The following is a 13,405-nucleotide window of genomic DNA, read 5'->3' on the forward strand; positions in this document are numbered from 1 at the left end:
TTTCTAAGAGTCTAAGACTTTTTTTGATAAATTGCCTTTATGTTAAAGGCACAAGATTCTTAGGAAAGTAAGTTTCTATTTTTAACCCATTCTGTTTGAGACGCTTTGCTTAATAGCCTTTGAAAATTACTTTAAATACTGCATGTGACTGATTTTGGAGTAATATTTCAGTTGGTTAAATGTTTCATAAATATCTGGCAATTTTCCCATCTTTATTATTTGTGATTCATGGCTTTGATTTTGTAGCTTGACATACAACTCAAGATTTAAAACAAAAAAGGAACACCTGATGTATGAAAATCGAAGTTTCTTTTTCTATTTCCCTCCTGAGAAGCAATTAGGACCAAACCTCAGAAAAGGCTCAAAGTCTAGAACACATAAAACCTAGAGAAAAATGGTGTGCTCAAAGAATTTTGTTTAAGCTCCTTTTGTATCACATGGAAAATGCCCTTAAAGAATCTAAGGGCACTTCTAAATTTGAGAAATGGTAGAGAGCTCATAGAATTGAGAAATGCAAATTAAACTATACCAAGAAAGCAGAGAAATATCAACCAAACAAAAATGATGGGTTTAATTTCACAAACCCATAGTCTCTAAACCATGTGTGTACTTTGCTTAAATTGAGGGCCGGGTCCTACAGAACCTCTGGAAATTACAGCTAAGACATGCAGAATTATAAGAAGGCTCAATATAGAATGGATGTTGCTGATAACAGCAAATTCACAAAAGCATTATGCATAGATGGAAATTAAAATGAATTACCAAACTGACCTTAATTTTTGTGCTATACACTGGTATTTGCCTAGTGAAATATAAATAATTTAGTCTTGAGGAGGTGATAAAGAGATATATACAAATTGAAAGGAAAGTGCTGAAAACAGTCATTTCTATGTTTTACTTGGTACTTTAATGGATACACAACTACAAAATACATTGTTGTACATATCATTTAAAGATTGGTTAATTTTTCATTGTTTTTTTCTTTTCTTCTTGCAGTAGAAGGTAATAGCCAAAATTTAGATCAGAAAGACAAAAATAGTTTTTTTAAATAGTCTATTTCATTAGGTAAAAGTACAGCAGGCAACATCTCATTCTTGTTTTAAAACTTTCACGTTCCACTTCACTGCATGTGTAATTGCAATGTATCTGTATCACTCTCATCCTTCCCTTTCTCCCTCCAAATCCTATCATGTCACTGTACTCCAGTTCACCATCTCTCATTTAGTTATTAATACATACACACACTCTACATACATATATGTATGCATATTATATATTAGGTCCATTTTTGTTCATAGATATATTATGCAAATATATATATATATATATATATATATATATATATATATATATATATGTTTTTGTCCATGGTGGACCATTTAGGATACATAACCTATGTGGGGACTTATTGTTTGTCTGTTCATTAGCTTAGCAATGATATAAGGAATGACACAAGATGTTGTGTCTACTGTTCTTCAGATGGAGCCTCCATGCTGAGAAATGTAGTCCAATCCAGAGCTCATATAAAAGAGGGCAGATGATGTGATTGGTCAATTTGAGAGCATATGGATGTTTTACAAAACTGTTTTAACTACATAGTTTGAAGGGATTGCATGACTTTAGTACTCAGGCTTCGTGGGATTGGGGAAGTGGCTTTCTGGATTACTCATTCCAATATATCATTAACAGAAGTTCTTGTCTGTACTTACTGCTGTCAATGCTCTAGAATGAAAATGGCCACAGTAGATACAGGCTGTGCATAGTCAGGGGTTTTATCTATGAAGGACATCTAACTTCCCATTCTATCTTTTTTTTAAATTTATTTATTTTAAAAAGAAATTCTTTTTTAATTTTACATAGCAATCCCAGTTCCCCCTCCCTCCCCTCCTTCCTACCTCTCACTTCCCCCAATCCCATGCTTCATCTTACCCTCTATCCACTCTTCAGGCCTCCCTTGGGGAGTCAACAAAGTCTGACATACTAAGTTTAGGCAGGACCAAGCCCCTCCCCCCCTCTGTGTCCAAGGCTAATCAAGATATCCCACCTTAGGGAATGTGTTCCAAAAAGCCTATACTTGTACATGGGATAAGTCCTTGTCACACTGCCGGGGGCTCCCCAAACACATCTAGCCACATAACTGTCACCCACATTTGGAGGGCCTAGTTTGGTGACAGGCCAGAGTGCATGAGCTCCTACCAGCTTGGTTCAGCAATACCTGTGGTTTTCCCTGTCATGATCTTGATCTCAGTTGCTCCTGTGATCCCTCTTTCCTCTCTTCAACTGAAGTCTAAAAGCTTGTCCTGGTGCTTGGCTCTGGATCTCTGCATCTGCTTCAGTCAGTTACTGGGTGTAGGTTCTAGGATGGCAATTAGGATAGTCACCAATCTGATTATAGGGATGGAGAGAGAGAGCAATGAAAGAGTTATCTTGGTAGAGTGTAGTGGGTAGCCATCCCAGCATTGGCCTGGAAGTTCCAACCCCCATTGAGGCTTTGGTAATGGTCACGCCCAGAAGGCAGGGTGGAGGAGGAAGCAGAAGACCCAGGATCTAGAGGAGGTCTCTCTTGGTTCTGGGATCCTGGACACAGGAGGTAGACCAAGCAGAGTTCTCCAGAGAACACCGCCAGACTATGCCATATCTTTGCCAGACCCTACAACCTATCCCTTCATTTGTAAGTTACCCCACAAAATAAACCTATCTTTTAACTATGTGGAGTGACCTTAATAATTTCACCAATAGTAGAGGGAACCATTAGGGGGTTGTGGAGAAACCTGGTGATAGGGAAATGCCCAGGAATAGAAAAGTATATCCCCAACTAAGACTCCTAGCAATAATGGAGAGGGTGCCTGAACTTACCTTCCTCATGCTATCTTAAGCTGTTTCAATTGTTTTAGCATCAGCTGGCAGGGAGACATGTTTTTTCACTTATTCAATGGGTCACGTTAACCAGACTAGAGGCTAAATTGAACAAGAAACTTTTTGGTGAAGCATATTGAGCAAATACACATTGAATGTGAATATATATGTATATATACATATACATATATACATTTGTATATGCAAATGTATGTATTTATAAATGTGTATATGCAATTATACTATATATATAATTTTATTTTTTAAATAATTTTCTGAATATATTAAAAAATTCTTGCTTATAAGCATTGATTCTTTTTTTCTCTTTTTTTATTTATTATATTTGTGTTTTAATTTTACATATCAGCCATGGGTTCTCCTTTCCCCCCCCTCCTGCCACCAGCCCCACCTTCCCCCCAGCCCCTCCCCTCCATTCCCATCTCCTCCAGGGCCAAGACACCCCTGGGGATTCAACTCAACCTAGCTGATTCATTACAGGCAGATCCAGTCCCCTCCCTTCATGCTGAGCAAAGTGTCCCTGTGTAAGCCCAAGCTTCCAAACAGCCAGCTCATGCACTAAGGACAGGTCCTGGTCCCACTGCCTGGGTGCCTCCCAAACAGTTCAAGCTATTCAATTGTCTCACTTATCCAGAGGGCCTGATCCAGTTGGGGGCTCCACAGCCTTTGGTTCATAATTCATGTGTTTCCATTAGTTTGGCTATTTGTCCCTGTGCCTTTCCAATCTTGGTCTCAACAATTCAAACTCTTACAGTCCCTCCTCTTTCTCGACAATTAGACTCCTGGAACTCCACCTAGGGCATGGCCTAGGATCTCTACATCCACTTCCATCAGTTATTGGATGAGAGTTCCAGCATGGCAGTTAGGGGGTTTGGCCATCTGATCACCAGATTAGGTCAGATCAGGCTTTTTCTCCACCATTGCCAGTAGTCTACAATGGATGTATCATTTTGGATTTCTGGGGACCTCTCCAGCACTTTGCTTCTTCCTGTTCTCATGTGGTCTTCATTTATCATGGTTTGTTATTCCTTGTTCTCTCTTTCTGTTCTTGATCCAGCTGGGTCCCCTGCTCCCCTAAGCTCTCTTTCCATCAAATTTTGCCCTTCATTACTCCCACTGTCATCCAGGTTGTTCATGTAGATCTCATCCATTTCTCTGTCACTGGGTGATCTCCGTGTCTTTCCTAGGGCCCCGTTTTCTAGGTAGCCTCCCTGGAGTTATGTAGCAATCTAGTCATCTTTGTTTTACATCTAGTATCCTACTATGAGTGAGTACATACAATGTTTGTCTTTCTGAGTCTGGGTTACCTCACTCAGGATGACTTTTTTCTAGATCCATACATTTGCCTGCAAACCTCATGATGCCATTGTTTTTCTCTGCTGAGTAGTACTCCACAGTGTATATGTACCATATTTTCTTTATCCATTCTTCAGTTAAAGGGCATCTAGGTTGTTTCCAGGTTCTGGCTATTACAAACAATGCTGATATGAACATAGCTGAGCAAATGCCCTTTTAGTATGATTGAGCATTCCTTGGGTATGTGCTCAAGGGTGCTATAGCTGGGTTTTGGGGGAGATGGATTCCCAGTTTTCTAAGGAAGTGCCATATTGATTTCCAAAGTGGTTGTACAAGCTTGCATTCCCACCAGCAGTAGAGGAGAGTTCCTCTTGCTCCACATCCTCTCCAGTATAATCTGTCTTCTGTATGTTTGATCTTAGCCATTTTGACAGGTGTAAGGTTATATCTCAGAATCATTTAGATTTGCATTTCCCAGATAATTAGGGATGCACCCTATGGAACCTTCTCTAAAATCGACCACATACTTGGCCACAAAGCAAATCTCAACAGATACAAAACAATTGGAATAACCTCCTGTGTTCTATCAGACCACCATGGTTTAAAGTTAGATTTCAACAAAAACAATAACAACAACAGCAAAAACAAAAAAAAAAAAAAAAAAAAAGAAAAAAAAAAGAAAAAGAAAAAAACTACAGAAAACCTACAATCTCATGGAAACTGAATAATGCTGAACTGAATCACCAATGGATTAAGGAAGAAATAAAGACAGAAATTAACGACTCCCTAGAGATCAATGAAAATGAAAACAGCACATACCCAAACTTATGGGACACTATGAAAGCAGTGCTAAGAGGGAAATTCATAGCACTAAATGCCCACATAAAGAAGTTGGAGAAATCTTACACTAGTGACTTAACACCACACCTGAATGCTCTAGAACAAGAAGAAGTAAAGTCTCCCAGGAGGAACAGGTACTAGGAAATTATCAAATTGAGGTCTGGAATCAAAAAATTGAAATAAAAAGAATAATGCCAAAAATTAAGCTTTGATTCTTACATATAACCATAGTAGATGAAAGTTTATATAAAATCACCTAGCATATACTGATTTTTTTTGGCATTTTGATTAATAAAAAGAAATGAAAGTTAAAATACTGTCACAAGACAAAAGAGAGAAAAGGGAAAAGCTAATTCATTTCCTTATAAGAACAACAGTGTTCAGTTCAAGAAATTATAAGTAATATTTTAGCAATAAGAATACATGTTAATAGCTATATTTTCTGTGCAGATAATAATAAAATAACCTGGGAACATCAATGCCCAAGTAAACTTGAAATGCTAATGTCAAGAAGAAATATCTACTACATGTGTAAACTTTCATGGTCATTAGTAACCAGGGGAAAGGCAAGAGAGATAGAGAGAATACAAAAATGAATACTAACATGATTAGAGGTGGGATGACAGAAAGAAAACCTAAATGACATGCAATGTACATCATTAAAGTTTTAAGGATAACTCAGCAAATGGAATATTTAAAATACAGAATGTCTCTAACTCAGATGAATTCATTTCTAAAAGTTTTCTGAACTGATGTCAAATTGAATGTGCAAAAAGCAGGGTTCATAGAATCCTAAGAAGTTATGGTAGCTAATATTCATACTTAGTTTTTGAAAATCAAAGCATAGTCTGCTAAACATGTTAAAATTCAAGTACAAAGTGGAAATTTCAGGCTCATCCCCAGGAGAAAACATGCTTTTTAATTATAGAAAATATCAAGTTGAATTTGATTTCTTCACAGTAATAATCAATGCAAGAAGACAATTTGATTAATTTCTAAAATATACTGAGAGGAAGAAAATGTGTTACAATATTCTTACATTATATGAAGTTATGCTATTGTCGAAAGGAAAATGTTCAAGTAAAAAATGTCCAGTGTGTGTCATGTTTTGTCATCAATGAATAACAAGTTCAGAATCTCTTGGTAAAAGTGGGACAGGAATGGACAAAATAAAAAGTAGTAGAGAATGGAGCTGAAATATAATGTTTAGATAATGCAGAGTCAGGAAAAACTTGTGTATTCAGAATAGTCATTTTTCCTCATAATGTTTACATATACCCAAATATAATAACTTAATGACAATCAGAAAAAAAATATGTGAATAATTCATAAAAAAAAAGGAAAAATAAATGGTCAGGTCCATTGATGTGTAGTCTTTAATACTGACTATTTGACTTCTTAAAAAAGAATACCTTTCTACATTTCTGGTAACTTTGTAATTAAAGACTTGTAAGACACAAGTCAGATCCATCATTCAGAGACACAAGATTGGCATTTTTGTGAGGTGCATGTGCTATAGAGCTTGGACTTGAATTTCCCATTCCAATCCACCACCTCTGATTTGCAGTGTTTTCCTAGAAGAGAATCCTGGAAATAGAAATTACATTTATCTTATAGCCTAATGTGGTGGGTATTGTGTTCCCTGAAATATTATGTGTTCCCTGAAATAAACATATCTGGGGTCAGAGAACAGACAGCCACTAGAACAGAGCCAGAAATGGTGGCTAGAAAATGGGAAGAGTAAGCCATAACAGAAGTTGGGCCGTGGTGGTACACACCTTTAATCCCAACACTTGGGAGACAGAGCTAGCCAGATCTCCAAGTTCAAGGCCACTTTAGAAACAGCTAAGCATGGTGACCCACGCCTTTAATCCCAGGGATTGGGGGCAGAAAGAAAAAGGTATATAAGGCGTGAGGACCAGGAACTAAAGAGGAAAAAGCATGTTGTAGTTAGTTTAAGCTTTGGAGCAACACAGTTCAGCTGAGATTCATGTGGAGGAGGACTCAGAAGCTTCCAGCCTGAGGAAACAAGATCACCTGAGGAACTAGCAAGGTGAGATAATTGTGGCTTGTTCTGCTTCTCTGATCTTCCGGCATTCACCCCAATAACTGGCCCAGGGGTTGAGTTTTATTAATAAGACTCTTTAAGATTCATGTTACAGCCTAACTCTCTCTTTTACCTATATTTACAAGCCTATAACTCTATCTATCAATATGTCTATCATGTATCTATCTATCTATCTATCTATCTATCTATCTATCTATCTTCTATCTATCTGTATATAACATAATAGATGTTCATGGATCTGTATTCTGACACCAAGCTTTCTAAAAGTTCCATTTTCATGAAGATGTGCAGCTTCTATTAATTTATTTGATTATATTTGTTCTTTGTAGCTAGACTCATGATTTATATTATATAGATGACAGAGGCATCAGTTCTGTGTAATTAGGTTAATAATTAGTTGTACATCTGATGTGTAGATGATAATTGAACTACGTATTAACATTTTCTTCTTTTCCATTATAAATCATATCTATACATAAATATGATGGTAATATAACTAAAAGAATAATTAAGAGTTAAAATTAAAGATATAAATTGTGTGTATCTGTAGTTTCATATCTTCAATAGCTCAAATCTCATGCTTTTATCAAATTCATAAAATTTAGGGTATGTATGGGTACCTATACCTCTAACATTTTGGGAGATGAAGCAAGAGATCATATAGTGACCTGTGGTTAGCTTGTGATACATAGTGTTTAAAATAACCAAGTAAGAAAATATCTTAAAAGATTCTGCTAGGACTGAGAGGTGTATTACTTTTGTTATTTATTCCTACTGGCTATAGATCTATAGTGTGTGTGAAAAAAACCTGTATCAGTACCAATGTTTGCTATCCCAATATTGCATAAAGTGCTATAACTTTGAAAGAGTATTTTAGAAATTATGGATTAATATACACCATAAATGGATTTCAGTAGATTCTAGTAAATATACTACCATATGGCATAGGAGTTTGAAGTATTACTGTATCTGCCCAAATTAGGAAGTGATTAAGTAGTTATCTTTATTGCAAAATATTTAATTGCCAGTGGCATTAATATCTTTGTCTCAAGAGCCTAATTTTGAACAAATTTTATTTTTCAACTTATTATTTAATTAGTTTACATGAATTTAGGATATGATTGAAGGTAAGTGTGAGTATATGTAGTATGTGTGTAGATCAGAGGACAATTCAATGGTGTTGGTTCTGTTCTTCCAACATCTGTCTACTCAAGACTAAACTAACTGTTGGACCTGTGCTAATTTATAGTTTCACAAGGAATTTTAAATTTTTCTTTTCCATATCAACATTTACTGTCATTAGTTTTCTTGTGGATAACTGTTCTGATTAGGGTAAAAATGAATGTCAATGTAATATTATTTGAATTCCCCAATGATTAAAAATATCTTACTTATTTTCACATATGTATTGAACACTTCTATTTTATATCTTATCTATAATTGCATAATTCATTTTACCATTTATTGATTAAATTATTTAGATTTGCTATTTTATTTTTGTGTGTATATTGATTGTTGGGTAATGATTATACATTCAATTCTACTTTGTACATATGAGTTCCATGTCCAAACATTCAATCAAGGTTAGACTGCAAAAAGATTTTGTAATAGAACAGAAATATCAAAATTAGTTTTGTCATTGTACTATAGATAAAAAATGATGTAATTATTTATCATTTACATTTAATTCATCATAAGTAATACAGAGATTATATGAAATAGAAGGTATATGTCTTAATTATATACTAGAGCATTTTACGTAAAGCCACTTGAGCTGCTGAATGTTTTAATATTATGAAAGCAATTCAGAAACAGTCTTCTGTTGATATTAATTGAAGGTTAATTTTATATTATTCTTGTTTATAATAACTTTTTTTGATTTTTTTCAAGATTGGGTTTCTCTGTGCAGTTTTGGTGCCTGTCCTGGAGCTCGTTATATAGAACAGGCTGGCTGGAACTCACAGAGATCTACCTAGCTCTGCCTCAGTGATGAGATTAAAGGCATGAGCCACTACCACCCAGCTATAACTACATTTTTTGCAGAAGGCAAACATTAGAAATAAATGTTTTTATTAAACATTTTATTATTAAATAAAATATTTATTTTTATTCAATTTAATATTAAAACTGTTTTTCTGAAATAATTGCATATCACTCTCTTCCTATAAAGAAAATTCAGTTAAAAAACAGAATTATAAATAGTAATAAAGTATTTTATTAAAATTTGGAATACTTTTTATGTTATTAATGGGAATAATTGACTATAAAACCTCAAAGATTTGTGATGTGGAAGCCGACTTTCCTGTTGATATTCCATGGAACCTTTAGTCTCAGAGCAAGAACAAACAGAAAATGGTGATAAACTATGCTGAAACACAAATATATATTAAAGAATGTTTGATGAGATCACAGTAGGCTTCCTCTAATTAAATAATCTTACACCAGGATTCTTAAATTTCATTAGTTCTATGACCAGGTAAAAGGAGCTTATCATTGTAGGCATTCCTTCACCCTGAACCCAGGAAGCAGCTAGATCTATTTTGTAGTGAGCCAAGGGAACAAAACTAAGTGTGCTTTTAGTCCTATTGACTGATCAAGATGGCCTCAATACTCTCCTTAGCTTGACCTACATTAGATAGACTTCTATATGACTCAGCCCCTAAGCATTCTTTTTGTAGAGCAATTACTTTAGAACATTTTCCATTGTAAATTCTTTCTCTATTCCCTTTGAGATGCAAATGTTTTCAAAACCTCTTGACTTTTAACACCCCAGGAATATCTTTCTAAGGAACCTGGGAGCTATTCCTTTGAAACAAAATAATTGAGGAACGTTGTAGATTTGCATTCTAGTTTCAGTAAAAGAGTTAAGTTCCTAAATACCTTGGTACCATATTCCAAGTTATAAATTACCTCCAGTAGTAGACTGCTGAATTTTCCTTCAGGGGTGACCAATTAGAAGACTTACACAGATTCTGTATAATTATTCAACTAAGTTCCTTCTTAAAGGTCTCTAGCTTTCTTTAAGGCTTTGTTATTTTTTTTTCTTGTTTTCATTATACCTTAATAAAGTGTTCATCATGCATTGAGTTTATCCAGAGAAATTTTGCTTTGACAATTTGAATAATAGTTAATATTTAGTGGTAATCCCTAGCACAAGCAAACAAAAACAAAGGTTGAAAACAAAATAAAACAGCAACAAAAAAAATTAATTCAGTGAATTTTTTTTTTTTTTTTAGTAAGTTCCATGAAAGTGTGATGGTAATTTTTATTCACTTCAACGAAGATGAAGTATAGAAAGTGAGAAATGCAAGTATGTTTAAGTTATGGAAAAATCTGAGCAAAGATCTTAAAGATATTAATTTACATGTGGGTTTACACTAACGTAAAATATTAAATTGTCATTCTCTTTGTTTACTATTCCATGTCCAGATGTATTGCACATTTGTACGTATAAGGGTGAACTTTATACCCAGATGTACATAAATGTTTATGAGTGTAAATAGAGAATAGAAATTGACATCAAGTGCCTTCGTAAATCACTTTCCAACTCATATTACGGCATGGGTGATCTCTGACCTGGTAGTTCACTGACTTGGTTAATCTTGGTTAGTCTAGCTAGCTAGCTTGCTCTAGGGGTTTCTCATCTATGTGTATGCCTGAGCCCTAAGCTTTCCCAAAGCCTGGCTTGTATGTATCAAAGTGGAACAAATAAAGAACATGTAATTTTTTAAATGTTTTGTATTAATTCTAGAAGTGAACATTGAAGTTGAAGTTAGATTTCATGAAAAACAACATTTTCTAATCTAAGAAATGGTTTTAACCATATTATCTCCCTCAGTGGACACTTTTTCATAAATGTACACTCTAGGAAATGTGCTTGTAAGTGACATTTTATTACTCAGTGAGCCTCCAACTACAATAATATGAATGATTTTTACCTTTCATTAATGATACAATCTTTAGAAAATCAAAGATAATATCATATTCAACTGAAGAAATAAAGCTGTAATAACTATTAAAATACAAATTTAGGATTAATATAAAGTAAAGACTGTAAAATTTTGATGAAAAGCATTAATATTCAAAGTATGCTTAGTAAATAAGAAGCTTGTAGTAAGCTAAGGTCTGCATCTCATATTAAACCTAACTAATAAAACATAATCCCCAAAATAAAACAATTGTCAAACACAGAAATGGAAAGAAATACTAAGTATTTGAAATAAATATTTTGAATTGGAGCATTGTTTGAAATAGGCTTTTTCACATGGCACTGAATAGAATTCAGTGAGCCTAGGCCAGAACCAAGAGTGGAGATAAAATACAATAAGGTACCTACAGGGAATTAGAAGCCCTATTTTTTTAATATTCAATATAATTCTAATAATAAAAGAAAATGCAGCACCAATGACTGTGGAACAAATGCTCAAAATATTAGCCCTTGGATGGGAATGCAAATGATAGCATTCAACACATGGTCACCAAAGGTTCATGGCAATCTGAAAACAGAACATTGATTTTTGTCAAGCATCCTAATTATGTTAAGATTTCCAATATTCTTGAAAGTTCAATGCCTATTCAGAATCTCAAGGGAAACGCCTAGTTAAGAACTCTTGTAAACAGAAGTGAAAACTACATCCAATATAAAACCACACAGAGGAAGAATCTCCATTACAAAGGGAGAAATGGGTAGGAGAGTAGGAGAGATTGGGCTAAAACAAGACTGGCAATCAGTAGTTAATACATGAAATCTTATATCTTCGGTAGGTAAGTCATCCAAAATATGTGGCACTAGTTTATAAGCTCTTTTGGAAATCCACAAACATGCCCATATAGCCCTGACATGTTCGGACTTAAATAGTGTTTTCAGTCAATGTCTATCCTTCTTTTTTTTTTTTTTTTTATCTTGTATCCAAATTCTTGGAATTCTAGTTTATTACTATTATCTGTGGTCTCTATTGTCACTTAAGTTAGACTTAAAATTTATAGATTCATCCATCTTAATCTGTTAGGGGTGCTGTATAAAAAAATACAACTGCACTACACATGGTCTGGCCTTACAAACATCATTATGAGAATTTGGTACAAGCACATGACTTAACCATTATATTATGGATACCAGAGAAAACAACTCAGCATGAATAATATCAGGGTTTTGAACAGTTTGTGAAGTTGTTCCTTTCTCCAACCATGAGACATAAAGACAGGGAGAGAAAGGCAAAGAGGCACAGAGAGAAAACACACTCACACATACAAACACACATGCACACTTCATGCACACACATACTTCTTTAGACCATAGAATTATTATCCAGTACCTGAGAAGGCCAAACACAAAAATAAACTCCATGTAGTCCTTAGGGAGCAGGTATCCTTTTTGTTAGTTTGTTTGCTTGTTTTGGAGCTGAAGACCCAAACCCAGGGCCTTTCACTTTCTAGGCAACTGCTCTACCACTGAGCTAAATCCCCAACCCCAAGTATCCTCTTTTTTAATGAACTTTTTTTTTTTTTCAGATATATTTGTAACTTTTCAGTCTTCAGCATTTCACCCTCAATTTTTTTTCTGGTACAAAAATCATGTTTTTTTGGTTTGTTTGTTGTTCAAATACTGCACTTTTCCTGAGTATTGAGGCAACATTGTCACTACCTGACTTGTTCTGAGCTTCAGACACATTTATTATGCTTCCTTAACCAAATTTCATATTTCACTCTACTCTTTACCATAAATTATCATCATAAATGTAGCAAAACCTCACCTTAAACAAAAACACTATAATTTTCTAAGGTTTCTCTTTCAAAACTTGCCCCTCAAATTAAATGAGTGTATTATTCTATCAGAACATTAAGTAGAATTTAATCAGGTTTATTGCATATTTTACATAAGAAAAGCCCAATCGAGTTCTTGTTCTTACCCCAAGCCTCATGAGACACCTTTACTCTGCCTTTTTATCTGTAAGAGAATTGTAGCTAGAACTTGAGGTAGATCTATTCTCAGCTTCCTGAAGAACCTACATACTGATTTCCATACTGGTTTCATCGAGCTTGACTCTTCTGACTCATAAAAGATGTAATATCAAAATAATTTCATTTATAATTTACTAATGGCTGAGGATGTTGAACATTTGTGTTTCTAAACCATTTGTTTTCTCTTTCGGGAACAGAGATATTCTCATCTTTAATTTCAAGTTTAAACTGGTCTACAGCCAAGATTAGGCAGTTAATGAAATCATTGGGAAAAATGGCAGAGGCCAGGCATGTGGCAGCAGTGTCCCTGAATTGAGGTCCAGGGAGGGCGTTGTCTGAAGCTATGAAGTTGAAGCCTGGGTTTAG

This window comes from Onychomys torridus, chromosome 15, assembly GCF_903995425.1.
Source record: "Onychomys torridus chromosome 15, mOncTor1.1, whole genome shotgun sequence".
NCBI classification, from domain to species: Eukaryota; Metazoa; Chordata; class Mammalia; order Rodentia; family Cricetidae; genus Onychomys; species Onychomys torridus.